This window comes from Macaca nemestrina, chromosome 15 (genome assembly GCF_043159975.1).
Source record: "Macaca nemestrina isolate mMacNem1 chromosome 15, mMacNem.hap1, whole genome shotgun sequence".
NCBI lineage: Eukaryota > Metazoa > Chordata > Mammalia > Primates > Cercopithecidae > Macaca > Macaca nemestrina.
In genome coordinates this window covers 4,735,583-4,761,972 of record NC_092139.1, presented here as the reverse complement: position 1 = coordinate 4,761,972, position 26,390 = coordinate 4,735,583, and the positions used below count along the sequence as shown (strand labels likewise).

General features: G+C 46.3%; 1 long non-coding RNA gene across 7 annotated transcripts in view; it reads left to right on the top strand.

The window, feature by feature from the left end:
* The first annotated feature begins 568 nt into the window (after window positions 1-568).
* LOC112424728 (uncharacterized) overlaps window positions 569-26,390 on the top strand; it is a 264,486-nt gene continuing 238,664 nt past the window's right edge. For 5 of the 7 annotated variants that reach the window (XR_011613189.1, XR_011613191.1, XR_011613190.1 and 2 more), the window contains exons 1-2: window positions 569-969; window positions 5,276-6,917. This is a non-coding gene — a long non-coding RNA (uncharacterized lncRNA). Of the gene's footprint in view, window positions 970-5,275; window positions 6,918-23,490; window positions 23,977-26,390 lie in introns of those variants that run through there. The other 2 variants (XR_011613196.1, XR_011613194.1) reach the window with 2 other exon arrangements.

Here is a 26,390-nt window from a genome sequence, read left to right as displayed (position 1 = left end):
GTGAAGAGGGTAAATCAGTGCAGGTGGCAGCACGGGGAAAACCGGGAACCGTCAATATAGCAAAGGTGGGAAGCCTAGGGAGCTGAAGTTTCAGGAACCCTGGGACAGAGAGTGTCTCCCTGCATTCCAGCTTAGAAGTGCTGCTCTTCAAGACAGAGTGTCACCAGCTCCATTTGTCCATAAAGCCACATTGTTCCAAGGGAAGGCAATGTCGTTCTGCCACTGCTCGCCATGAAAAGATGGTGTGCCACGTCAGGAACTGTGGGGCCAGAGGACGGTGTGCCACGTCAGGAACTGTGGGGCCAGAGGACGGTCAGGGGCCAGAGCTTGTGCTCGGGAGGAAGGGTCATGAGGCAAAAGGTCACAAAGGTAGCCAGGAAAGTTCTAAATTAGCCTTGGAAACAAGCCAGGCCCCGAGCAGAGACCCAGAGTTCAGGAATGTTCCCTGGCCCTGCCCTTGAAGTCTCTGCTCATAGCCTCAGAGCCGTGGCCACCACGGAGGGTGGCTAAAAATACCTTGGTCAGGGGCCTAGAGATTGCATTTAGGAGAGTGCTTTCCAGAGGCAGCCCGGGGAGAGCTGACAGCGGTGGGGGTGCCAGGGCCCCCACCAGCTGCAAAGGTCAGCCAGCTCCCAGCTGCCTTCAGATGGGTGTTTCTGCCAGTTCTCCTTTAGTCTTCAGGCTCAAATGAAAGGCCACTTTCAGCAAGTTTTCCTGACATTGTCAGAGACTGGAGCCAAGGCCCTGTCTGTTTTACTTTCTGAAAGAGCCAGTCTGAGAGATGGATGGGTTGGTGACTGAACACCACAAACAACAGCAGTGGGCTTTAACCTGACGTGGAGACTCCAACACAGATGGGGAAGGCTAGTGGCTCAGAAGGCCTGACACGGACAGGATCAAAGCTCTAACAGCTCCAAGTTGGACTCCTTCCCGTCCCAGATCCGAGCTCTTTGGTTCTCCTTCGCAGAGGTGATTATGGTTCATAGTGTGTTCTAAATAGAAATGCATATCATTAAAGATTTTTAATACCAGTGTGTAAACTGAACCACACCTTAACTTATTCACCTAACAATCCACCTAAGAGATCCTGCCCTATCAACGTATGTATAGTTATTGTGCATTTTAGAGGTTTCATGTCATTGTTTGTATGATTGTGTTATAACTTAAGCAGTTTTCTGCTGAGAATATTCAGGCAATTTCTGGGTTTTTGCTACAACAAACAGTCCTGCTGAGAACATTCTAATTTACCCTTTTTTCTATGCATGCATGAACATATTCTTAGGATATAGTCCTAGCAGTGAAATTCCTAGAGGAATGGGAACATACATTTAAAATATTAATACCTATTGACAAATTGTTTTCCAACATTCTCACCAATAGTGTGTATTATCAGTTTTTAAATATTTACCAGCCTAAGTAAAATAACTTAAAAAGCGTTTGTAATTTTAGTCTTAACCTCCATAACTTTCATTATAAATGAAGCTGGAACAGATGAAATTATGTTTACAAGCCACTTATTTTCCTGTGAACTGCCCGTTTTTGTCATTTACCTGTTTCTGGTTTGTTTTTTTTTTCTGATGGATTTGTGGTCTTTTTTATTCATTTGTAAGAATGCTTGGTATGTGGTATGGTTTGGCTGTGCGTCCTCACCCAAATCTCATCTCAAATTGCAATCCCAGGTGTTGAGGGAGGGAGGTGATTGGATCATGGGGGGTGGTTCCTCCACTGTTCTTGTGACAGTGAGTGAGTTCTCAGGAAACCTGGTGGTTTTATTTGGGGCTCTTTCCTGCTTCACTTTCTCTTCTCTCTCTCCTGCCACCTTTTGAAGAAGGGTACGTTTGCTTCCCCTTTTGCAATGATTCCGAGTTTCCCGAGGCCTCCCCAGCCATGCAGACTGTGAATCAATGAAACCTCTTTTGTTTATAAATTACCCAGTCTCAGGGAAGTTCTTTATAGCAGTGTGCAAATAGGCTAATACAGTATGTGAGGATATTAGCTCTGTTTGTTATATATATTATCTTTTTTTTTCAGTTTGTCCTTTGGTTTTTGGTATCTTTTTCCATGCAAAAACTAAAAAAAAATAAAAAAAAAAAGGCGTCAAATATATTACTCTTATTTATGGCTTTAAGAGGAGACTGATTTCTGAATGGTGAGAAAAGGAGGTGATAAGAAACTTCTGTACCTTCCTTCACCAAACCAGACTTGACCCTGGAACACAGCAGCCTGACCAGGCCATGTGTTTCATGTGTGGTGTGTTGATAGCCCATCTCTCATCCTGGTCACTGTCACCTCTGTTTTCCACCTGCTTAACCTTTAACCTGTGAAGTCATGTTGGACACGCATCACCTCCCCAAGCTCTGTCTTGTCCCCATTGCCACCTTTCCCCCGGCCTCTGGACAAATCTCTCTGCTTCAGTGTCTCTGATCTATTGGGTACAAACATCCCCAGAAGATCCCCCGCCAACCATTCCCTGGATCAGAACCCATCAGTGGCTCACCAGTGCCTGAGAATTTCCATTCAATGGCCTCCGAACCATGAGCCTGCCTTCTCTGCCTGAAGCCCGAAACCCCAGCTACAGGTCTTTACCCCAGACACCATCTTGGGCCTCCCTCCAGGCTTTTGCTTACTCTGTGCTCTCGTCCTGGAATCCTGTCCCCACCCCTACCTATAGAAACTCCACCAGCCTTCCTGGCCGCCCCGATGGTCCTCGCACAGGAAGCCTTGTCTACTACCGCAGGTCACATGTGGGCTCTGGTCCCCTTGCCCTCATGGCAGATATTTTGCTCTATCTCCCCCTGGCTGCTGGTGCTCTGCTTACCTCCTCCAGAGTTGTTAACAAAGAGCTGAGGACGCTGAGCTGCCCAGGGACTTGGCTGCAGGTGGCATAGGGAGCAGCAAGGGCTGGCCAGCCTATGAGCTACATGCCCGAGTCAGCCTCCTCCTCTGGGTAATGAATCGGAAAGGTTGCTCTCCACCTGCCACCTCCCTGGGCTTTCTTGCTCTCTCAAGTGATTCTAACCACTGGTCATTCTTAGTTACCAACCACAGCTCCAACACTGGGCACCAGGGGTGCTGAAGGGAGAAAAAACACTGAGCCTCCCAGAGGTGAGATGGAAATTAATCTAATCATTACACACAAAAATGCAATCATAACTATATTCAGTGCTACACAAAAGGTTTGTGCATCAGGAGAGTGTATCCCCAGGGATCTGACATAGTCTGGGGGTTGGGGAAACCCCACAAATGCCCGAGCTGCCTGTGAGTATGAACAGCGAACTGGAGGGAGCAGTGTCCCAGCGGAGGGACAGCAGGAAAGAGCCTGGTGCACCCGTGACTCACACGGCTGGGGAGGGGGGGAGGAAGCCCCAGCATTCCTGCTTCCCCCGATCTTGCCCTTCAGAGGGTTTGAGGCTGAACCAGTCCCTCTTCAAGGGAAGAAAGGGAAGATGTATCCCCTGCCTGACAATTGACAAATAGAGCACATTCCTTTCTTGGTTCCAAAGTCCTTTGCTTGAGAGCAAATGAACCAAGGAGAGGTGGCAGAGCAGGGATCCTCCAGCAGTGAGTGGTACTGGCCCTGGCTGGTGTTTCAGGATAGGGTCCTGGTGAAAGGTGACGGAGGTACAGCCATTGACCACAGGCTCCCCTCCCGATGGTGATCCTCAACAGGGAGGCTGCCCCCAGGTGGGGTGCCAGCTGCAAGGGAGCCTGTGAACACCGGTGAACCCTGCCAACAGAACGACTCTGGGGGTTCTTCTGTGCCTTGGCTTTCTGTATTCTTAACATCTCGATGGCAGAGAAATCTGAGATGAAGGCTAAATATTAGCCTCTGCTTCGGATTTTGATTCCACTAGAAAGACAGATAGTTGAAATAATGCACATTTCAGCTTCCAGTGAAATAGCCAGCAATGTAGGATCTGTGTTTGTTTGCAAAGTTTACTCACCCAATAAATCATTCCTTTGCAGAGATGCCATTAACTAATAATTCAAGGTTGGTAACCTCCAATCAACCGTGATTAAAGAACTTTTGCTGAATGGCAGAGTTAGAACATGTTTTTCTGAATGCCAGCAGCAGTCGGCTTGCACCATCCATCTTTTCTTTGATAAACTGCTCTGGACTAATAATTCCAGTTGGAAAGATTTTAAATCAAGTACGGAGGTTGGCAGGATCAGGGCAAACTCTGAATAACTGTAAAGACTATTTTATTGCAGACTCTTTTCAGATGGGAGACAGTCACCTGGGTTCTCAAGAATGGGTGGTGTTTCCAGGGCACCTCACCTCTTATTCACACCCTGTGGGCACTCCACGCCCATTGCTTCAGAGTTTAACTGTGAAGTGTGGATTTCACACATTGCATTCCTGTCATCATTGTCCCCAGGATGGAAGGCCAGATTCTGCACTTGACACCCTCAAGTCTATCTCTTCCACACTCTGCCTGGAATTCTGTGTCCCAATCATACTGAGGTTTTCCTGGCTCTTTCCTTCTCAGCCTTCAGGTGCCAGCAGGGATGATCATGGGGCCAGATTTCTCCTCTGATCCCCGCAGCACCTCACAGAACCACTGGAAAATACACCGCCTCCTGGTTTGTCTGCCCCTCCTCCAGGCTGTAGGCGAGCTCACTGGGGGCTGGTGATATGTCTCATTTTCTTCTGCAGCCTCTGCACTCAACACAGTGCTGGTGAGAGGTGAAACCTTTGTCAATGTGTGTTGCACTAAAGGGTGAACGAACACACCCCTTGCTGTTTTATGCTAACAAAGGGTGGTTGCAGGACAGAAGTAGGTCATGAGGGGTGGAACCTAACCTACCAGGCACCAAAGTCTCTGGGGAGTATGTTAAAATGCAGGTGCTGGGGTCCCACCTACAGAGGCTTATTCAGCAGGTCTGGGCTGAGACCCTGGGAATCTGCCTTTTTTTTTTTTTTTTTGAGATGGATTCTCGCTCTGTCGCCCAGGCTGGAGTGCAGTGGCATGATCAGCTCACTGCAACCTCCACCTCCCGGATTCAAGTGATTCTCCTGTCTTGGCCTCCTGAGTAGCTGGGATTACAGGTGCCTGCCACCACACCTGGCTAATTTTTGTACTTTTTTTTAATACAGACAGGGTTTCACCATGTTGGCCAGGCTGGTCTTGAACTCCTGACCTCAAGTGATCCACCCGGCTTGGCCTCCCAAAGTGCTGGGATTACAGGTGTGAGCCACTGTGCCTGGCTGGAATCTACATTTTTAACACTCTTCACAGGTGACTGGAATCTACATTTTTAACACTCTTCACAGGTGACTGGAGTTCCTGCTGAAATTGGAGAACCTCTGCTCTTAACCTTTCTTCTTTGCCTCTGAAAGCCACACCTGTGACCTTGAGCCTTGTCTTGCCTTTCTAACTCTGTTGTGTTGAGGGCAATGGTGACAAGAGCCTCTGGACTTTGAACGCTCACAAATAAACAGTGGGAGGCATGTGGGAAGCCCTAGAAGGTGTGAATGGCCAAGGGAGCCTAATTTCAGATGAACTATTGTGAAAATTGCATATTCCTTCATTCAGTCAGCATACATTTATTGAGCATCTACTATGTGTATCAGGAAGGACCTGGAGCTACAGAAAAAGGTAAATAGGGATGACACAGTCCACAGAAACCTGCAATCTGGTAGGCTCTGGGTTGCATAACTCAATGAGAAAGTGAACAAGGTGAAGGCCTCACTTCACCAAGGTCTTTATCTGAACTCACTCCCTGCCCAGGGCAGGCAAGAATCTCCTTTCCAGAAGCAAGGCTGTGCTGACCAAAGGTGGCTGAGCTGTCCTGTAACAGCTGCAAAGCCCATGGTGCGCGGGGCTTTCTGTCCCGTTGCACCTCCATTGTGGGGCTCCATGGGGAAATTTATTACGAGGTTTAGCAGACATTGCACAGGCCACCCCAGACTTGCCTCTCAGTTTGGGCAATCTGTTCAACCAAACTACCGGGCAAACAATTGCACATTCTAATTAGGAGAGACCTTAGGGGAGGTCTTCTATGAGGGGTTCCTGAACCTTTGAACACCTCGCTACTCAGTGTGTGGTCACTGGACCAGCAGCACCAGCATCCCCCGGAACTTGTCAGAAATGCAGAATCTCAGCCGCCACCCCAGGCCTGCTGCACCAGAATCTGCACTTCAGAAAGAGATCACGATCCCCAGGTGATACGTGTGTACATTAAGGTTTGAGACCCACTGGTCTATTGCATCCACTGGGCAAAATGTTTTGCATTGTCTGTGAGGGATCCCAGAGTTCTCATGGGATTTTCCCATTGACCTGTGACCACAAAATTTAATCGCTGCTTTGGAGACTTGTGAAGTCCAGGGCTGGTTGATAAAGGGTTTTGCTTTCCTGATCAATCCCTGAGAGTGATTTGGAGCTAGAGATTTCTTCTAGGGTTATACCTTAAGCAAGTATGGAAGATGGTGGAGAAGTCTATGGAAGGCTGTTGTAAACTCCACACCTGGTGGTTGGCCTGAAGTCACCATAGATCAGCAGGGCTGAGAGTTCGGGAGAAAGGAAGTAGGGGAGAATAAGGAAAACCTGGAATGCACAAGGGAAAAGAAGAACCTGGATCTGTCTTATACTCCCTCCAAATGCGACAACACAGGTGACCTGCAGAAGGAAGCTGCCAGGAGGCTGCTCACGCACCTGGCCCAGAATTCATTGGAGCTGGAAGAGTTGCAGGCCTGGCCCCTAATCAGCAACACGAAGCAGGTGCTTCAACATCGCCCAGCCCTTCTGAGCCTATTGGATGTGCCTTCACTTCTGCCTTCAAGTTCACTACAGGTTTGTTTTGTGGCCAACTTTGGCCTGGAAACATACAGCAGAAAGAATTCTGGGAAACACAGTTCCAGCTTAGATACTGTTGCTGCAGTACAAGTTCTCAGACTCAACCTTCTCCTGGGCTAGGTGAGTACCGTAATGAGCGGCGGGGCTGGGTGAGGTTGTGAGCACCTGGAGAGTTCATGGCTTTACCCAACTGTCGGCCACGATAAATATGGACCCGGGGGTGCCAGATCTCTGATTTTTTTAGGATAAACTAGAATTTGGGGATTTTATGGTAAATTTCCTTTTTTAAATGGTAGAAACCGATTTTTGAAAATCACTAACCAACAAAAATGGTTCTGTAAACTAGACTTTTATCATTTTGATTATGCCCATTTCCCTCATTTTATGGCTATATAAATTGAGGCTCAGAGAGGGCAAGTGGTTTTCCAAACATAGAGCAGCAAGTGTAGCCACTGGACTGGAGTCAGAGCCACATCCCCTCTGGGAACGCTGAGAACAACCTCCATCTTTCTACTGAGGAGTTACACTAGGCCTGGCCCCCAGCATAGAGGGTAGAGAAGGTGTATTTGGCTCCCTCATAGACAATGTGAAACATTTGCCCAATTAATTTCTTAATTGCTCCCCTTAAGGCAGTGCTTCTCAAACTTCAATATGCAGAGAAATCACCTGGCAACCTTTTTTTTTTTTTTTTTTTTTTTTTTTTTTGAGACAGAGTCTCGCTCTGTCACCCAGGCTGGAGTGCAGTGGCCGGATCTCAGCTCACTGCAAGCTCCGCCTCCGGGGTTTACGCCATTCTCCTGCCTCAGCCTCCCGAGTAGCTGGGACTACAGGCGCCCGCCACCTCGCCCGGCTAGTTTTTTGTATTTTTTAGTAGAGACGGGGTTTCACGGGGTTAGCCAGGATGGTCTCGATCTCCTGACCTCGTGATCCGCCCGTCTCGGCCTCCCAAAGTGCTGGGATTACAGGCTTGAGCCACCGCGCCCGGCCGCTCACCTGGCAATCTTATAAAAATGCCAGATTGAACTCAGCAGGTCTGGATGGGGCCCGGGATTGAGAACATCTGGCGTGGTCCCGGGAGGTGAGGAGCACTGTCTTCAGGAGCTAACAGTCCCGCTGGGTCAGAGGGCTTCCACGAGATGACTAGAGCTGGATATTAGGATTACCTGGGGAGATTTAAAACTATCCCATTGCCTGGGCTGCACCAGAGACCACTGACATCAGAACACACATGGGTGAAACCCAAGCCTCAGGATGTTTTAAAGTCCCTCAGGTGATTCCAGTGCCCAGCCAGGGTTGAGAAGCACTAAATTACAGAAAGTTGGTATGAATTTTTTGGTGCTGGAGGGAAGTTCAGGGGCGGGAGGGAGGCAGGGAAGGGCTTTCTAGAAGAGCAGCTTCTAGAGTTTCCCAAGGGAAGGCGCTAGGACGGCACTGTTTGGGATGGGAGCTATGAGCGCCCAGTGGTTATGGAGCATCTGAAAGTGCATTGAGCAAAATACACATTTGATTTGGAAAGTTTGGTATAAGGAAAATATTTTATTAATCACTTTGATATTGACTATATGTTGAAATGATAAAAATTGGAATATACTGAGATAAAGTATATCTTAAAAATTGGTTTCATGGTTTCGTTTTGATTTTTAAAAACATGGCTATTAGAAACCTTACAGTTACATATGTGGTTTACATTGTATTTCTCTTGATGACTATGATCTAAAATCTTCATCGTTCATAACTCCTTGATGATGCTTGTATATTCAAAAGTCTAAATACCACTGAGGTAGTTTGGAACTCGACATAACTTACTGTCTGTAGTCCCTGGACAGGCAGCATCAGCATCACCTGGAAATTATTAGAAATAAAAATTTATCAGGCCCCATTGACTCAGAAATCCTAGGAGTGTGGTCCAGCAATCAGTATGTTAACAAGCTCTTCTGGTAATTTCTGATGCATGCTAAAGATGAGGAACCACCGGTTTACATTTGTCAAGGGGGAGCTATGACCATGCCATAGGCAAGTTTTCCTTGAGTCTTTTCCCAGAGGGGAAGAGTAGCAGTTCCAGGCAGTGAGCATTGGAGAGCCAGAGGGCCTGGCACCTCCCATCAACCCCATAGCAGGAATCGGGTGAACTTTGATTGATGTAAGAAAATGAAAAATTGGTTTTCTTTGTTGTGTAGAAACTTGTTAGTTTGATGTAATCCAATTTGTCTGTTTTCACTTTTGTTTCTTATACTTTTGAGTTCTTATCCAAAATTCTTTGCCCAGAACAATGCCATGGAGCATTTCCCCTATGGCTATGTTTTCTTCTAGTAGTTTTATAGTTTCAGGTCTTACATTTAAGCCATTTAAGTCTTTAATCCATTTTGAGTTGATTTTCCTGTATGGTAAGAAATAGGGGTCTGGTTTAATTTTTCTGCATGTGGATATCCAGTTTCCCCAGCACCATTTATTGAAGAAACTGTCCTTTCCTCAATGTGTATTCTTGATGCCTTTGTGGAAAATCACTTGGTTGTAAGTGTGTGGATTTCTTTCCATGTTTTCTATCCTGTTCTATTGACCTATTTTTATGTCAATACCATGCTGTTTTGCTTACTATAGCTTTGTATTATATCTTGAAGTCAGATAGTTTGATGCCTCCAGCTTTGTTCTTTTTGCTAAAGATTGCTTTGGCTATTTAACATCTTTTGTTCCATATGAATTTTAGGATTTTCAAAAATTTCTGTGAAGACTGTTACTGGCATTATGATAGGAATTACATTAAATCTGTAGATCACTTTGGGTAGTATGAAGATTTTAACAATATTATTTATTCCAAATCATGAACATGGGATATTTTTCCATTTATGTGTGTCTTTCTCAACTACTTCACTGATGTTTTATAGTTTTCATTGTAGAAGTCTTCCACCTCCTTCCTTAAATGTATTCCTAAGTAGATTATTTTATTTTTGTAGCTATTATAAGTGAGATTACTTTCTTGATTTCTCTTTCAGATGTTCAGTATTGTGTGTAGAAACACTGCTAATTTTTATACGTTGATTTTGTATCCTGTAAATTTACTGAATTTATTAGTTTTAATTTTTTTTTTTTTTTTGATAGAGTCATCAGGGCTTTCTATATACACAGTTATGTCCTCTGCAAACAGGGACCATTGACTTACTCATTTCCAGTTGAAGGTCCCCCCTTTTTTTCCTGTGGCCTAATTGCTCTGGCTAGGACTTCCAGTGCTATGTTAAATAAAAGGGGTGAAAGTAGGCATCTTTGTCTTGTTTTATATCTGAGAGGATAAGGAAATAATCAACAGAGTAAAGAGACAACCTACAGAGTGGGAGAAAATATTTGTAAACTATGAGTCTGATAAGGAGTTAATATCTAGAATACATCATATATAGAATACATAGAATATCTAGAATATATAATATCTATAATACATAATATGAGAAAATATTTGCAAACTATAAGTCTGACAAAGAGTTAATATCTAGAATACATAAGGAACTCAAACAACTTAACAGCAAAAAGCAAATACAGCCGGCCCTCCCTTTCTGAGGGTCTCACATCTGTGTATTCAACCAATGTGGATTAAAAATGTAGTATTTGTGGGACTTGAACATTGGAGGATTTTGGCATCTGAGGGGTGTCCTGAAACCCCAAGGGATGACTGTAATAGATTAATAAATGGGCAAAGGATCTGAATAGACATTTCTCAAAAGAAAACATACAAATGGCCAATAGGTACATGAAAAAAATGTTCAGTGTCACTAATCATAAGATAAATGCAAATAAAAACCACAATAAGATATCACCTCACCCAAATTAGAATGACTATATTATTAAAAAGACAAAAAGTTACAAATGCTGGCATGGCTGTGGAGAAAGGGAACACTTAGACACTGTTGGTGAGAATGTAAATTAGTACAGCCATTATGGAAACAGTATAGAGGTTTCTCAATAATTAAAAATAGAATTATCAAATGATTCAGAAATTCCACCACTGAGTATTTATTTAAAATAAATGAAATATGTATATCTAAGAGAGATTCAAACTCCTATGTCTATGGCAGCACTATTCAGAATAGCCAAGATATGGTCAACCTTAGTGTCTGGCAATGGATAAACGGACAAAGAAACACACACACATGCACACACACACAAACACACACACAATGGAATACTATTCAGCCATAAAAAGAAAGAAATCCTATCATTTGTGGCAATATGGGTGAACCTGAAGGTCATCTGTTAAGCGAAATAAGCCAGGCACAGAAAGACAAAGAAGGCATAATCTCACTCATTTGTGGATTCTAAAAGAGCTGTTTTCATAGAGGTAGAGCATAGAACAGTGTTTACCAGAGGCTGGGGAGGGTAGTGGGAAGAGGATAATGCAGACAGATTGGCCATGGGTACAAAGTTACAGCTAAATAGGATGAATAAATTCTGGTGTTTTATGGCAGAATACAGTTTGAGATGAAAGTCTCATACACACATATGAGTTTTACCTCTACTTTGGGGAAAGGCTTTAAAGCCATATTGAATAGCAAAAGAGAAGGAAAACAAAGAGCTGCTAATGGCTTTTGAATAAGCTCTATGAGACCCACAAGTTATGGGACACCAACAGAAAAGTGGTTTTAAAATGCATCACATTTTGAATACCTTCCAAGAAGAACGATCCAGTAGATGATGGATTTGTGGCTAAGATCAAGGGGATTAGCAGCTTCTTGGGAAGTCTCCCAGGAAGAAGGCTGGCCCAAGGTCATCGGAACTGTCCCCAGTGGAAAGTGGTTGCCACAGTGATGTAGCTCTGAAAGAGAGTGCACCAGGACAAGAAGAAGTTCCTTTTTAAAAAACTAGATATAACATGCTAGTGGCATGAGGAAGTGGAAGGAAAATTTACTGCCTAACAAAATAGCCATTCTGCCTAGGAAAACATTTGTTGGGCCTATTTGTCATGAGAGGTAAAGTACACGGTGTTGCCTGGAATGCGGAAATCTTGGCAAAGAAGGCCACATTGTTCTACACAATAAGGTAAATGTGAGTCCTTCATGTTCCAGTGTGAAACGTTTTTCACTCTTTGAGATAGAAATATTCCCCAATTGTAGTTTACACTTCTCAGTCTTCTGAGAAGTAGCTCCTAAACACAATTCTTTGGAGTAGGCCCTGAAGATAGATTTGAGGCAGGGCATGGGGCCCCGAGGAAGAATGGGTCCTGTGTGGGAGTGGGTGGCAGGGCGGGCTGGCACTGGAGGAGACAGCAGCTCGGGGCTCCCACGATAGGTTGTGGCTGAGGGGCTGAGCGGGCATCATTGGGCATCTGGCATCTGGTGTGAAGCTGCTTTCTGCTCTCTGCTCTGATCTGCCTTCATCATGCTCTCTACAGCCCTCCTACTTCAATTCATCATGAGATTTTATATCCACTAACTTGGTAGGTAAGGTTCACCTGGCATAAACCATACTAGGTGGTATATTGGGAAAAGAAACAGAGGCGCTGTCACATTTGGGACAGAATGGAGCAACTACAATAGAAATAAGACGTTAGTGACATTGAGAAAAGCAAGAAGACTGAAGGGGTGGCCTGCCCCTCCACACCTGTGGGCATTTCTCACTAGGTGGAACGAGAGACTTGAGAAAAGAAATGAGACACATAGACAAAGTATAGAGAAAGAAAAAGTGGGCCCAGGGGACCGGCGCTCAGCATACAGAGGACCCACGCTGGCACCGGTCTCTGAGTTCCCTTAGTATTTATTGATAATTATCTTTACCATTTTAAAGATAAGGGAGTGGCAGGATAATAGGATCATTGTAGGGAGAAAATCGGCAGTAAGATATATGAATAAAGATCTGTGACATGAATAAGTTCAAAGGAAAATGCTGTGCCTTGATATGCATATGCAAACATCTCCATAAACCTTTTAGCAGCATTGTTCCAGCAAGTCCCACCTTTTGCCCTAAGGCGGTTTTCTCCTTTCTCAGTAAACAAAGCATACAATCGGGTTTTACACCCCAGGGACGGGCAGGAGACAGATGCTTTTCTTTATCTTAACTGCCAGCATCCGCCAAAAAGCCTTCTTTCCTCTTGTACTAGTCCTCCTCAGCACAGACCCTTCACGGGTGGCCATATTTCAGACTATCACATGGGGAGAAACCTTGGACAATACCTAGCTTTCCTAGGCAGAGGTCCCTGTGACCTTTGGCCGTGTACGTGTCCCTGGGTACTTGAGATTAAGAGAATGGTGATGACTTTTAACCAGCTGCCTTCAGGCACTTGTTTAACAAAGCACATCCTGCACAGCCCAATATCCATTAAGCCTTGAGTCACCACAGCACATGTCTCTTGCAAGGACAAGGTTGGGGATAGGGTCACAGATTAACAGCATCTCAAATACAGAACAAAATGGAGTCTCTTATGTCTACTTCTTTCTATATAGACACAGTAACAGTCTGATCTTTCTTTTCCCCACAAAGACAGGCAAGGTGACCATTGGAAAGTCGAGGGCCTCCTTCTCCCACTTCTTAGAATCTTCAGAAATCTTCTGTAGATGGCTAGATAGTCCACGGAGATTATGCGTGCTGCAGGGGGTGGGCAGGGGACAGTTATTTTGTCCGGATGCTGAAGGGCTGGAGGATTGCAAGAGAGGAATGTAGCTGAAGGTTAGTCAGGGTCATAGCTGTGGTGTTTCCAGCAGTGAAACTGACAGCCATGGAGGAATATGGGAATCTACTTTCTTGGATGTATAACCTGGTTTTTCATTGTGACATTCAAAGGAATTCACAGTAGGAAACTTAATGTGCACTGAGCTCTGTCTTCATCATATGAAGAGGACAGCAGTTTGCTCATTTTATAGGTGAGCATCTTGAGCTCCTTAGGAGGATCAGGGTAATGTATTGAAAGTTATCTTAGGAGTTAGTGACAGAACAACTATGTGTGTGCTCTGATGATGCAGGTCTAATCCAGCAATCCTTGTTACCATTGCCCGAATGGAATACAGGAGGTTGGAAGTGTCTTTATAAGAAAAAAATATTGTGATAATAATAATGATGATAGTGATGGTTATGATGGTGGTGATGAAGATAATAGCAGTGAATATTGCAATACATTTTTAACAGCTCCTTATCTGCCATACACTAAGCTAAATCATGTACTTGGATTATTTCTTCAAACTGTCAACAAACCAATTTCCATCTAGCCTGAGATTTCTCAAGCTCAGTACCACTGACGTTTGTGGCTGGATAATTCTGTATTGTATGGGGCCATCATGTGCATTGTAGGACGTTTAGCAACATCCCTGGCCTCTACCCACTGGACTCCAGCAGCAACCTCTCCTTCCCTAGTTTTGATAACCACAAATGTCTCCAGACATTGCCATATATCCTTTGGGGGACACAATCACCCCCTGTTGAGAATCTCTGCAGAATCCCGCATTCTTTTCAATATACCTACAAGATCTCACCCACAGGGAGATGTAGCCTCCCCCAGTGCTTCCAGTACTTGCCCCTGGGCAGCCAGGTCCACTGTGAGGCCACTCAGTTCATTACATCACTCATGTTGACCATGAAGACCCTAAGTCATCAAGGAAGGTTCCACTGGGTGCAGCAGATGCCACTCAGGTAGTCAGGAAAAGTATGTGCCACAGTTAAGAAATATTTCTATCCTGGAAGGACTCCCATTATTTTATGTTTATTTTATTTTATTTTATTTTATTTTTATTTTTATTTTTTTTTTTATTTTTTTTTTTTTGAGACAGAGTCTCACGCTGTTGCCCAGGCTGGAGTGCAGTGGCGCGATCTCGGCTCACTGCAAGCTCCGCCTCCCGGGTTCCCGCCATTCTCCTGCCTCAGCCTCCTGAGTAGCTGGGACTACAGGCGCCCGCCACCGCGCCCGGCTAATTTTTTGTATTTTTAGTAGAGACGGGGTTTCACTGTGGTCTCGATCTCCTGGCCTTGTGATCCGCCCGCCTCGGCCTCCCAAAGTGCTGGGATTACAGGCTTGAGCCACCGCGCCCGGCCTATTTTATGTTTATTTTTATTTTAGACACAAGGTATTGCTCTGTCGTCCAGGCTGGAATGCAGTGGTGCAATTATAGCTCACTGTAGCCAGTTTTATTCTTAAAGACCTAAGACACGGTGGCTCACGCCTGTAATCCTAGCATTTTGGGAGGCCAAGACAGGTGGATCATCTGAGGTCAGAAATTCGAGACCAGCCTGACCATTACGGTGAAACCCCATCTCTAGTAAAAATACAAAAATTAGCTGAGTGTGGTGGTATGTGCCTGTAGTCCCAGCTACTTGGGAGGCTGAGACAGGAGAATCACTTGAACCAGGGAGGTGGAGGTTGTGTTATGCCCAGACCGTTTATTCCCCGAAGAAGACCACCAGAGTCCAGAGTCAAAGCTAAGCAGCAAGGATCTTTATTACAAGTTCGAACCTGGAGCTCTCACTTGCTCGTGAAACAAGACGGGCAGGAGAGCTCCCCTACTGAGCTCCGAACAATGTTATATAGTCTAAGGAAAGTAGGCATAGAATCATTATACAAATTAGAGGTATGATTGGCTGGAGTTTGAACAAAGCGATTTGGCAAACTATGATTGGTTCCCGCCATTTCTGATATTTCAGTACAACCCTTGAGGCAGAAGAGCAGTTTTACACAAAGGCAGTTAATTATATTGCATCAGGTTGCACGACCAGTTTATGGCTATCTTGCTTAAACACACCTTGTGACCTGGCTATCTTACTTAAACATTCCTTGTGACCTGGCCTCAGAAAGAGAAACATGTACTTACAGAACTTACAAAACCTCTGGTACGTGCAAAGATTAGAGAGCAGAACAAGGGTGTAGTGGGTGGGGGGCGGGTACACATCTATCTTTGTGTCCTTTCATTTCTCCCTTCTCATAAGTAACTGGATGTCCAATCTTGGATTTCCAGAGTCTTATAATATAGCCTCACTTTCTGGGTGCAGGAGAGGCTGGTGATGGCTACGGAGGACCATTAGTTGGATGGTATCAAACCTTTCTCTGACAAATTGTAAAATTTTATTTACCACACAGGGGCCTATAGTGAATAGAAGTAGTAAAGACATTAGGGGGCCTAAAAGGGGTGCCAGAAGGGAAAACATTGAAGAGCTCCACCAATTGTTAGCGGCTGTAGTGAATTGTTGCTTTTTCATTTCTAAGCTTAGTTCGTGTAGGCGTTGGACTCTTTCCTCAACTAACCCTGACTCATTTATATAGAAACAGCATTCTTCTTTGAGGAACATACAGGTACCTCCTTTCTCAGCCGTGAGTAAGTTTAAGGCTCTGCGGTTTTGAAGGGTGACCTGTGCTAGGGAGGTGAGCTGCCGCTGAAGGGAGGCTAGGGAATAGGCGGAGTCTTCCATAGCAACAGAGAATTGTTGTAACAGCTTGTCGTTTTCTATCATGGAGTGTTGTAGGGCCCCTCCTGCTAACCCCGCTGCGACGACAGAGGTGGTTAAGGATATTCCGGCAATTAGTGGTAGAAAAACTGCTCGTCTATGTCGCGCAGTTTTAGTTGGGGCGGTCCCTGCCCAGCCTATGAACTCTGCCGGGGTTAGCAGTGTCAGTCGGGGAACTAGGGTAACAGGGATACACAACTGTCCGTCAGAGATGCTTTTGGACAGAGTTTTTAACAGAGTCATATTACACCAGAAGAACACACCAGGGGGAGCATATATGGGACTATTAGGGTATGTAGCCGATTGGTTGCAGAGGCTGTTGCTAAATGCCGAATAACAATAGGGGTATTTCTCTTGGTATGGGTCACGGTACAGGGCTACATCGGGTATCGTGACTATCGATGAGTTAAAACCTGTATAGTTTGTGGGAGGGGAGGATAGAGGAACAGCCGTTAATGGTGGTCTTCCTAGGGTTGCACACATAAAGCAAGAGGACAGGTCGCCTAAACCAGTGAGGTTGGCGAATGCTAGCCCTTCCCGTAATAGAGTTAGCCAGGAGAAGGGCTGCAAGTCTTGTGATAACTTGGTTTCTTGCCTGTGGATTTGTGTGTGGATTAAGGGTTGAATCTGGACTAGACTTCTCCACAGATATAAATGGCTACTGGGCCAGGTACTAGTTGATGAGTAATATACTCCCCCATGTTGTGGGGTTGTCCACCGAGAGTCCCATGGGTCTCTAATTATCCAAGTGTAAGTGACGGGAGACTCAGTTTTGTAAAAATACCACCCTTGTCGTTCTCTCCAGTATCGGACAGAGTGCGTCTTACAGTAGCTATATGGGCAACCTGCACTCTGGTGCCACCAATAATTTTTACAATTATATTCAGTTTGATCATATTCAAAACAGATCATGGGTGTTGCTGGTTGGGCAATCTGGAACCTAGTGAAATTGAGGTAAACTATAGTATTACACCCTGAGGGGGGGCAGTCTGCGCTAGCTAGCAGTTTACCCGCTTGGGGGGTTTCCCCGGGGTGAGTTTTGTTTTCATAGAGCCAGAACCTCCAGACATAGGGATTAGACGGCGCAGCAGTGAGGAGAGTCAGATGCATAAGGCATAAAAGCATAGGTAAGCTAGACATGGTTACGGCTATGGGGATGACGGCGCAGGGTTAGCTTTAAGGGATTGTTCTTAGCTTTGTCTACAGTCCATGTAACCGGTGCTCCAGACGGCTCGAGAAGGTCGGATGTTGGGTCCACTGGTTTGACGTGTGTGTAGTGGATCCACGAAGCGATGCCTTCTACTTTGAGAGCGGTGGGAGTAGTCAGGAGTACTTGCAGTGGTCCTTTCCACCTGGGTTGAAGAGTTTCTTGCCGGTGGCGCTTGACTAGGACCCAGTCTCCCGGCTGGAATAGATGAGGCGTCGGCGGAGGTCCTGCCTCGTACAGTTCTCGTAGTCTGGGCCAAATTTCCTGGTGAATTTTCTGTAAGGCTTGTAAGGAGAACAGGAGCTCAGAGACATTTTCAGTTTCAGGTTTGAGTAAGTCATCTTTTAGACTGGGGACCAGGGGTGGGGGTCTGCCATACATGATTTCATATGGTGTGAGGCCTAGTCTGTAAGGGGTATTTCGGGCCCGGAACAGAGCGTAGGGGAGAAGTACTACCCAATTAGCGCCAGTCTCCATGGTCAATTTAGTTAAGGTCTCCTTCAGAGTCCGATTCATCCTTTCTACCTGTCCTGAGCTTTGGGGCCTATAAGCACAATGTAATTTCCAATTTGCCCCCAGAATGGAAGCCAAATCCTGACTTACCTTAGCAACAAAGGCTGGTCCATTGTCTGACCCTATTTGGACGGGAAAGCCATACCTGGGGAGGATTTCTTCCAAAATTTTCTTTGCTACAACCTGAGCAGTTTCTCTCTTAGTTGGGAACGCTTCTGTCCATCCTGAAAAAGTATCTACAAAGACAAGTAAGTACTGATACCCATATTTTCCAGGCTTTATCTCAGTAAAGTCTATTTCCCAATAGATACCAGGCCTAGTTCCTCTACACCTAATTCCTGTGGCGGTCTGGGTTTGGGGGCAAGCGTTGTTTAGTTGGCAGGCTTTGCAATTTGTTGTGACATCGCTGGCCAGTTCAGCTATGCGCCTGATTCTAAACTTGGCGTGCCTGATTAAGTCCATCATTCGCCGGGCACCCAGGTGGGTTGTCCGGTGGATGTGTTCCAACACCTGCCGTCCTAATTTTTCTGGTAGGATGGTTTGGTCATTTATATCAGTCCACCACCCATTTTTAACCTGTTTTAGGGGAAGCGTGTTCATCCATTCGCGATCCTGTTCGGTATAGTCGGGAAAACATGGCAAATTTCGCGGGCCAGGATCGGGGAGCTGGAGCGCGAGGAGCTGACTGGGAGCTTTTGCTATGCTCCTTGCGGTTTGGTCGGCTAAGAAGTTGCCTCGAGCAATTGGCGTAGTTGGTTTCTGATGCCCAGGGCAATGTACAATAGCCAATTTCTTTGGTTTCCACAAAGCAGTTAATAGAGCTAGGATCTCTTGCTTGTTTTTTATTTCTTTGCCTTCGGCTGTTAATAGTCCCCTTTCTCTGTAGATGGCCCCATGTATGTGCGCAGTAGCGAAAGCATAGCGGCTATCCGTGTATACTGTTAGTTTTTTCTCTGCCCCTAGGGTGAGGGCCTGTGTAAGGGCTATCAGTTCGGCTCTTTGGGCCGATGTCCCTGGAGGCAAGGGTTCCGCCCAGATTACCTCAGTCTCTGACGTTACAGCCGCTCCTGCATACCTCTGGCCTTGGTGGACATAGCTGCTGCCATCAGTGAACCAGGTGAGTTCTGTGTCGGGGAGCGGACGATCTTGCAGGTCCTCCCGCACCCCATGCACCTGAGCCAGTATCTCAGTGCACTCATGGGACGGGGCGTCCAAGTCTGGATTTGGCAGCAGTGAAGCAGGGTTTAAAGAGGTTGGGGGCAGAAAAGTTATTCTGAGGGGGTTTAACAGCAGTCCTTGATAGTGGGTGAGCCGGGCGTTACTCATCCATCGGTCCGGCGGCTGCCGGAGGACGCCTTCAATGGCATGCGGGGTTATAACGCGCAACTCTTGCCCCATGATAAGTTTATCAGCGTCTCGGACCATTAGGGCGGTCGCCGCGATTATCCGGAGGCAGGGTGGCCAGCCAGCAGCCACTGAATCTAATTTTTTTGACAAATAGGCAACTGGCCTCTGCCAGGGGCCTAGGTACTGTGTTAACACGGCTTTTGCAACACCCTTACTTTCATCCACGTATAAGTGGAAGGGTTTGGAGACATCAGGGAGCCCCAGCGCGGGGGCTGATAACAAGGCAGTTTTGATTTGCTGAAAGGCCAGCTCAGCCTCTTCCGTCCAATTGAAGGGCTGCCGTTCCTTTGTTGCCTGGTATAGGGGCTTGGCTAACTCAGCAAATCCGGGTATCCATAACCTACAGAACCCTGCCGACCCCAGGAATTCTCTCACTTGCCGTGTTGACTGGGGTCTAGGGATGCGTAGGACTGTTTCCTTTCGGGCTTTGGTTAGCCAGCGTTGCCCCCCTTTTAATAGGTACCCCAGATAAGTTACCTCCGACTTGCAGATCTGAGCCTTTGTTGCTGAGGCTCGGTAGCCTAGCTCCCCCAGAGTCTTCAGGAGGTCCTCAGTCCCTCGAACACAAGTTTCCGGGGACCTGGCCGCTATTAAGAGATCATCAACATATTGCAAAAGAGTTATTTCAGGGTGTTGCCGCCGGTACTCACCCAGATCTTCATGAAGGGCTTCATCGAACAGAGTTGGCGAGTTCTTGAACCCTTGTGGCAGTTTGGTCCATGTTAGCTGACCGTTGATGCCCCTCTCAGGATCCGTCCATTGAAATGCAAAGAGTTCTTGACTTTTGGGAGCCAGAGGAAGGCTGAAGAAAGCGTCTTTTAGATCAAGAACGGTATACCACTGTTTTTTGGGATGTAAGGCACTCAGAAGGGTGTATGGATTGGGCACAGTGGGATGTATGTCCATGACCCTTTTATTAACTTCTCTTAAATCCTGTACTGGCCTGTAGTCCGTACTGTTGGGTTTACGAACAGGTAACAGTGGAGTATTCCAGGATGAGTGGCAAGCCCGTAGGACTCCCTGGTCTAGGAGTCGGCGGATATGGGGCGTAATTCCTTCTCTTGCCTCCAGGGGCATAGGATATTGCCGAACCCGAACGGGGTCCGTCCCTGGCTTAACTTCCACAAATATGGCAGGTCGATGTTTAGCTAGCCCCAAGCCCCCAGTTTCTGCCCACGCTTCAGGGAAACGCTGGAGCCAAGAGTCAATTCCCTGATCGGGGGGCTTTTGCTCTTGATGGAGTCGGTACTCATCTTCTAAGGTGACAGTCAGGATAGATATTGGCCTGTTTTGGGAATCAGTTATCTTGGGCCCTTCTGGCTCAAAGTGGATTTGGGCTCCCATCTTTGTCAGCAAGTCCCTCCCTAGTAGAGGGCAGGGGCTCTCTGGGATGACTAGGAAGGAATGGGAGACTTTTCCCGTTCCTAAGTCTACAGTCCTCTGGGTTGTCCAGGGGTATTTTTTGATGCCTGTGGCCCCGTGCACCCAGGATGTTTTCTTAGACATTTTTCCAATTGGTTTGGTTAGGACTGAGCGTTCCGCCCCAGTATCGACCAAGAAGCGAACTGGGGACCCCTCCACTTGCAAAGTTACCCTGGGTTCGGGGAGGGGGTCCGAACCCCGTCCTCCCTAGTCAGAGTCCTGGGTAACAAGTACGGAGGTAGGGTTAGCTGGTCTCCATTTCTTTGGGCAGTCTTTAATCCAGTGGCCACGTTCCTTGCAATAAGCACACTGATCTTTTTCTAATCCTTGCCTAGGGCCTTGCTTTTTCTGCTTTCTGTTTTGGCCATTTCCTGCCTGGGGGAAAGCTGCTACTAAGACTTTGGTCATTTCTTTGGTTGCCTTGTACTGTTTTTCTTCTGGAGTATCCCTATTATTATAAACTCGCTGGGCCATCTGAAGGAGGTCCTGAATCTGCTTTCCCTCTAAACCTTCTAATTTCTGGAGTTTTCTTTTAATATCTGGTGTTGCCTGGTTTACAAAGGACATTACTACCGCTGCCTGATTTTCCGGTGCTTCCGGGTCCATAGGGGTAAACTGTCTGAAGGCTTCCATTAATCTCTCTAAATACACAGCGGGGCTTTCTGTCTTACCTTGTAACACAGAATATACTTTAGCCAAATTAGTGGGCTTGCGAGCTGCAGCCCGGAGACCCGCCATTAGAGTCTGGCGATAAATGAGCAGTCGTCCCCTACCTTCTGCCGTGTTGTAGTCCCATCTGGGCCGGGTCAAAGGGAAAGCCGCATTAATGAGGTCAGGATTTGCAGTTGGCTGGCCGTCATCTCCTGGAACCAGTTTTCTGGCCTCAACTTGGATTCTTTCCCGCTCCTCCGTTGTGAACAGGATTCGGAGGAGCTGTTGACAGTCATCCCAGGTCGGCTGGTGAGTAAACATGACACTGTCTAACAACGAGGTTAGATCTTTGGGATTATCTGAGAACCGAGCATTTTGGGACTTCCAATTGTATAAATCACTGGTGGAAAAAGGCCAATACATGAGACGGGAGAGCCCGGTATCATCGAGCGATCCTATTTCTCTGAGAGGCAGGGCTACAGTGGAGTCAGGGAGTCGGGAAGCTTGGTCCCGCTGTACGCGGCCTCGTGTTCGGCCGGCCGGCCCCCCCAGGTTACTTTCACTCTCGGCTGCTTCCGCTTCTCGGTTTCCCTCTACGGAAGCACCACCCTGGGGGACTGGGTCCTGCGGGATAAGGTGCTGATATGGTGGGGGAAATGTGGGTTCTAACGTTAGGGGGTCCTGGCTGTCCGGCAGCACAGGGGCCGAGGGAGCAGAGGGAGTCTTTTGTCTTGTAGGTCGCGTTACTAGGACTTTGCAGGGCTCAAGGATGAATGGAGTTATCCAGGGTGGTGGGTTTTCCACAAGATCCTGCCACACTAGAATATAAGGAATTTGATCAGGATGTCCTGACTGCCCTGGCAGGAAAATCTTAGTTTTTACCTTAGTAATAATAGAGAGACAGAAAGTTCCTTCAGAGGGCCACCCTACGCCGAAAGAGGGCCACTCCGAACGGCAGAAAGTAACTAGCTTTCCCTTCTTTAGTTCTACGCTTAAGTTACGCCCCCGAGCCTTCACATCCTTAAAATTGGTAACAAGGAGTGAGAGCGGCGTGCTCTGGTTGTTGCCCATCTTTGGACTGCTTCTACAAAGAGAAGGGGGGACGAAAATGAGTGTGAAGCAGAGGGGAGTATCCGACAGGTCCGGTCCTGGAGGGGGAAGAAAAGGTTTTATGTTTCGTTTTGGGCTTACACTTAACACTTAACAATAACGGACAGACAGTAATAACGATGAGCATTCGCGAGCGCGTGTCGGACTTCCGACCTGAGTCAGACGGGGCAACCAAGGATGGAGGCCCCCAGATGGGCACTGGGGAACGTCTCCCACCAGTCCCGAGTGGCTGTCTTCTAGCGCGTCCGCCAAGACCGTGCCACTTACAGAACAGACCAATACAGATTACAGATTACGGATTTCGCGAAATTTCAGGGAGACAGACAGAGACAAAGACAGAGACAGTGACAAAGCCGGCTTACCTACAGATTAAGATCCGTTGACTTGGGGGTCTGGTGGGCTTGGGGGAAATCCCGGACGAGCCCCCATTTGTTATGCCCAGACCGTTTATTCCCCGAAGAAGACCACCAGAGTCCAGAGTCAAAGCTAAGCAGCAAGGATCTTTATTACAGGTTCGAACCTGGAGCTCTCACTTGCTCGTGAAACAAGACGGGCAGGAGAGCTCCCCTACTGAGCTCCGAACAATGTTATATAGTCTAAGGAAAGTAGGCATAGAATCATTATACAAATTAGAGGTATGATTGGCTGGAGTTTGAACAAAGCGATTTGGCAAACTATGATTGGTTCCCGCCATTTCTGATATTTCAGTACAACCCTTGAGGCAGAAGAGCAGTTTTACACAAAGGCAGTTAATTATATTGCATCAGGTTGCACGACCAGTTTATGGCTATCTTGCTTAAACACACCTTGTGACCTGGCTATCTTACTTAAACATTCCTTGTGACCTGGCCTCAGAAAGAGAAACATGTACTTACAGAACTTACAAAACCTCTGGTACGTGCAAAGATTAGAGAGCAGAACAAGGGTGTAGTGGGTGGGGGGCGGGTACACATCTATCTTTGTGTCCTTTCAGTTGCAGTGAGCCGAGATCATGCCACTGCACCCCAGGCTGGGTGACAGAGCGGGACTCCATCTCAAAAAACTACAACAACGACAAAAATAACAACAAAAAACAAAACGAAAACAAACAAGCAAAAAACCAAAAAAACCTAAGGCCTTAGCTATCTAGAAAGTTTGACCCCCCCAAATTAGATACATTTTTGGAGTGTTCTTCATAATCAAGATCTTCCTGCATTTGCCTCTTCAGAATATTTTTACAAATGTTTGTTTCTGATTTTCCTGATTGCCTGCCTGTCTTTCCTTGAGGGCTGGGGTTGTATCTTATTCATTCGTGTGTTCCTGGTCCCTATTATAGCAGCTGGTATACGGTAGGGTCTCCGAAAGTATTTTTACATGATGAGTGAGTAAGTGCGTCAATGATTGCTTAGTAACAAGTAACAAAGGTCTTTGAAGAGTCCATGAGCTGCATTGGAGCCAGGGCTGCTGCCTGACTGATCAGCCAAGGTAGGAGCTGAAGTTTCATGGGCCAGCAGCCCAGGTGGGCTCATGAACACATCAGTCCTGGGTAGTGTGGTGGGGGTGGGGCTGCATGAATCCATCCACAACTGTCACATCCCACTGTCTGATATATCTGCACAGCTGGAGGTGGCCAAGTTTGACATGGCTTCAATTTTCTCACTAGTAAAATGGGGATATAAATGCATATCTGGCAGGGTTATGATGAGGATTAAATTGGAAAAAAAACAACAATTTCAATTGTGCTTGACAGAGAGCAGGTGTCCAGGAAATTTCATTTTCCTTCTCTTCCCTTTCTGCCTTTTCTATCTTCCTAACACCCCTCATGCAGGGAACTTCTCCCCTCTTCTGTCCATGTTGCTATTGAGACTGTTAATCACATGTCCCAAGCTGACCAATCAGAATACTCCATTGTTCCTGGATTCAGTGATTGGTCCAGCAATGAGCACATGACCTGGGAAAGCCAATGAGAGTCTTTCAGGGTTGCTCTCCTGCCTCTGGGTTTCTGGTCTGTAAGGTGGTGAAAATCTGAAGTTGCTGGAGACTAGCCTTGCTCCATACCTGCCTTCCTGAGGTGCAGAGGACAGCAGCGTGGCGAGATGGAGGGACAATGGGTGCTGATACTATTGTTTCGACACCTGCATCCGGTTTTGCCTGAAGTCTTCATTTGCTGGATATCTCAGTTCCCTGAGTCACTATCTTCTACGTCTTTTTAATCCAGTTTGTTTTAGGTTGTTGTGACTTACAATAGAGAGGTCCTGACTAATATATGAGTCATCTCTTTTCCTTCTTTCTTGTTTTTCTTCCTCCCTTTCTCTGACCTCCCACTCCCTTCCTTCACCCTCTTGCTCGTCTCTCCCTTAGGGTCCCTGTCTCTCCTAGTTCCTAGCCTGGATCCCAATTTTGTACTTGTCTTTCTCTCCATTCATCATATTCGTGGAGTCCTCAGATAATTGGCATACTGACTCCTGGACGTTTACAAATTATAGTAGAGATCATCTTTCAAGGCTCATAGGCACACAGCTCTGTTAGGAAAAAGATGTGGTGATGCTGACATTTTGGATAAGGGGGTCAAATATTGTTCAGCTCCAGTCAGAGTCACACTTCATATTGCAGGCTTCTGCCTGGCTCATTTTCATTTTTATGCAAGCAAACCATCACAAGAGCCCGCCTGTGTTTATCCCCTGCCCAGGTGTATTATGAACATTGTCTCTAGTTACTACCTGTGGCTCACATGGCTAAAGATAGCAGGGCTTACCTGGCTGGGGCTGAGCGTCTCAGATGAAAAGTGCCACCTGGAGGTGGGGTTGAGAATGAACTCCGCCTGATGGCCATGTCTGGGTCTGGCACCCCAGGAGTCCACTAAGCAATCACAGGCAAAGGATGCCATTTGTCTCTTGGGGTCTGCAGTGCAGTGGGTGACTTCTGCCAGCAGGGAGTTGGTGGATATTGCAGGGTTGGACGGTGTTTTTCAGAGGAGCAGCAATGAATTAGCCCATTTATTTTCCCATGGTCTGAAACCCAAGGAACATCTGTCTGAGCCACAAGGGGCATGTTTTGTGGGCTGGTGGGAGGACCCACGTTGCAGAGTTTGATTATGCCCATCAGCAGGGGTTGCTTGGAAGTGTCAGGGAGAGCTAGTGATTAATCACCAGGCACAGTGGCATGGATCCCCTGTGTAATTATCCCTATTGCCCTCAGAGATGATTATTCTTCCAAAGTGTAGCAGCTTTCGGAAGGGGGTTAGTGCAGACCGGCCCCTTTGCTCACACCAGGCCTGCTAACTGGGGCTAATGATAATAATGATGACAGCTTGGACTGACAGCACACCTGCCATGTTCCTGTTGCATTACATCCACTATCTCCAGCCTCCTTACCGTCTAGTATGTGCCACCTTCAAGGTCTTGGCCATGTTCTTCTAACACTGGTACAGTTATTTACTTCCAATTTTTCTTTAAATCAACTCAATTTTTTGTTTAAAATGAATGCATTTTTTAAGTGGGGTACAACAAAATTAGAATGAATAAGACCTACTATTTGATAGCACAACAGGATGACTATAGTTAATAGTAACTGAATTGTACATTTAAAAATAACGAATCAAGTATAATTGGATTGTTTGCAACAGAAAGGATAAATGCTCAGGGGATGAATATCCCCACTCTCCATGATGTGGTTACTATGCATTGCACACCTGGATCGAAACATTTCAGGAACCCTATAAATATATATACCTACTACGTACCCACAACAATTAAAAATTAAGTAAATTAAAAAATAAAAAAGTAAGATTTCCAACTCTCTTCCAAGTGGAAAACTAGTAAGACTTTCCAGGAATGGGAAGAAACCATACCCAATATGACATAAAACATACAACTAAATGCTGGTTGATGGTATTGCCT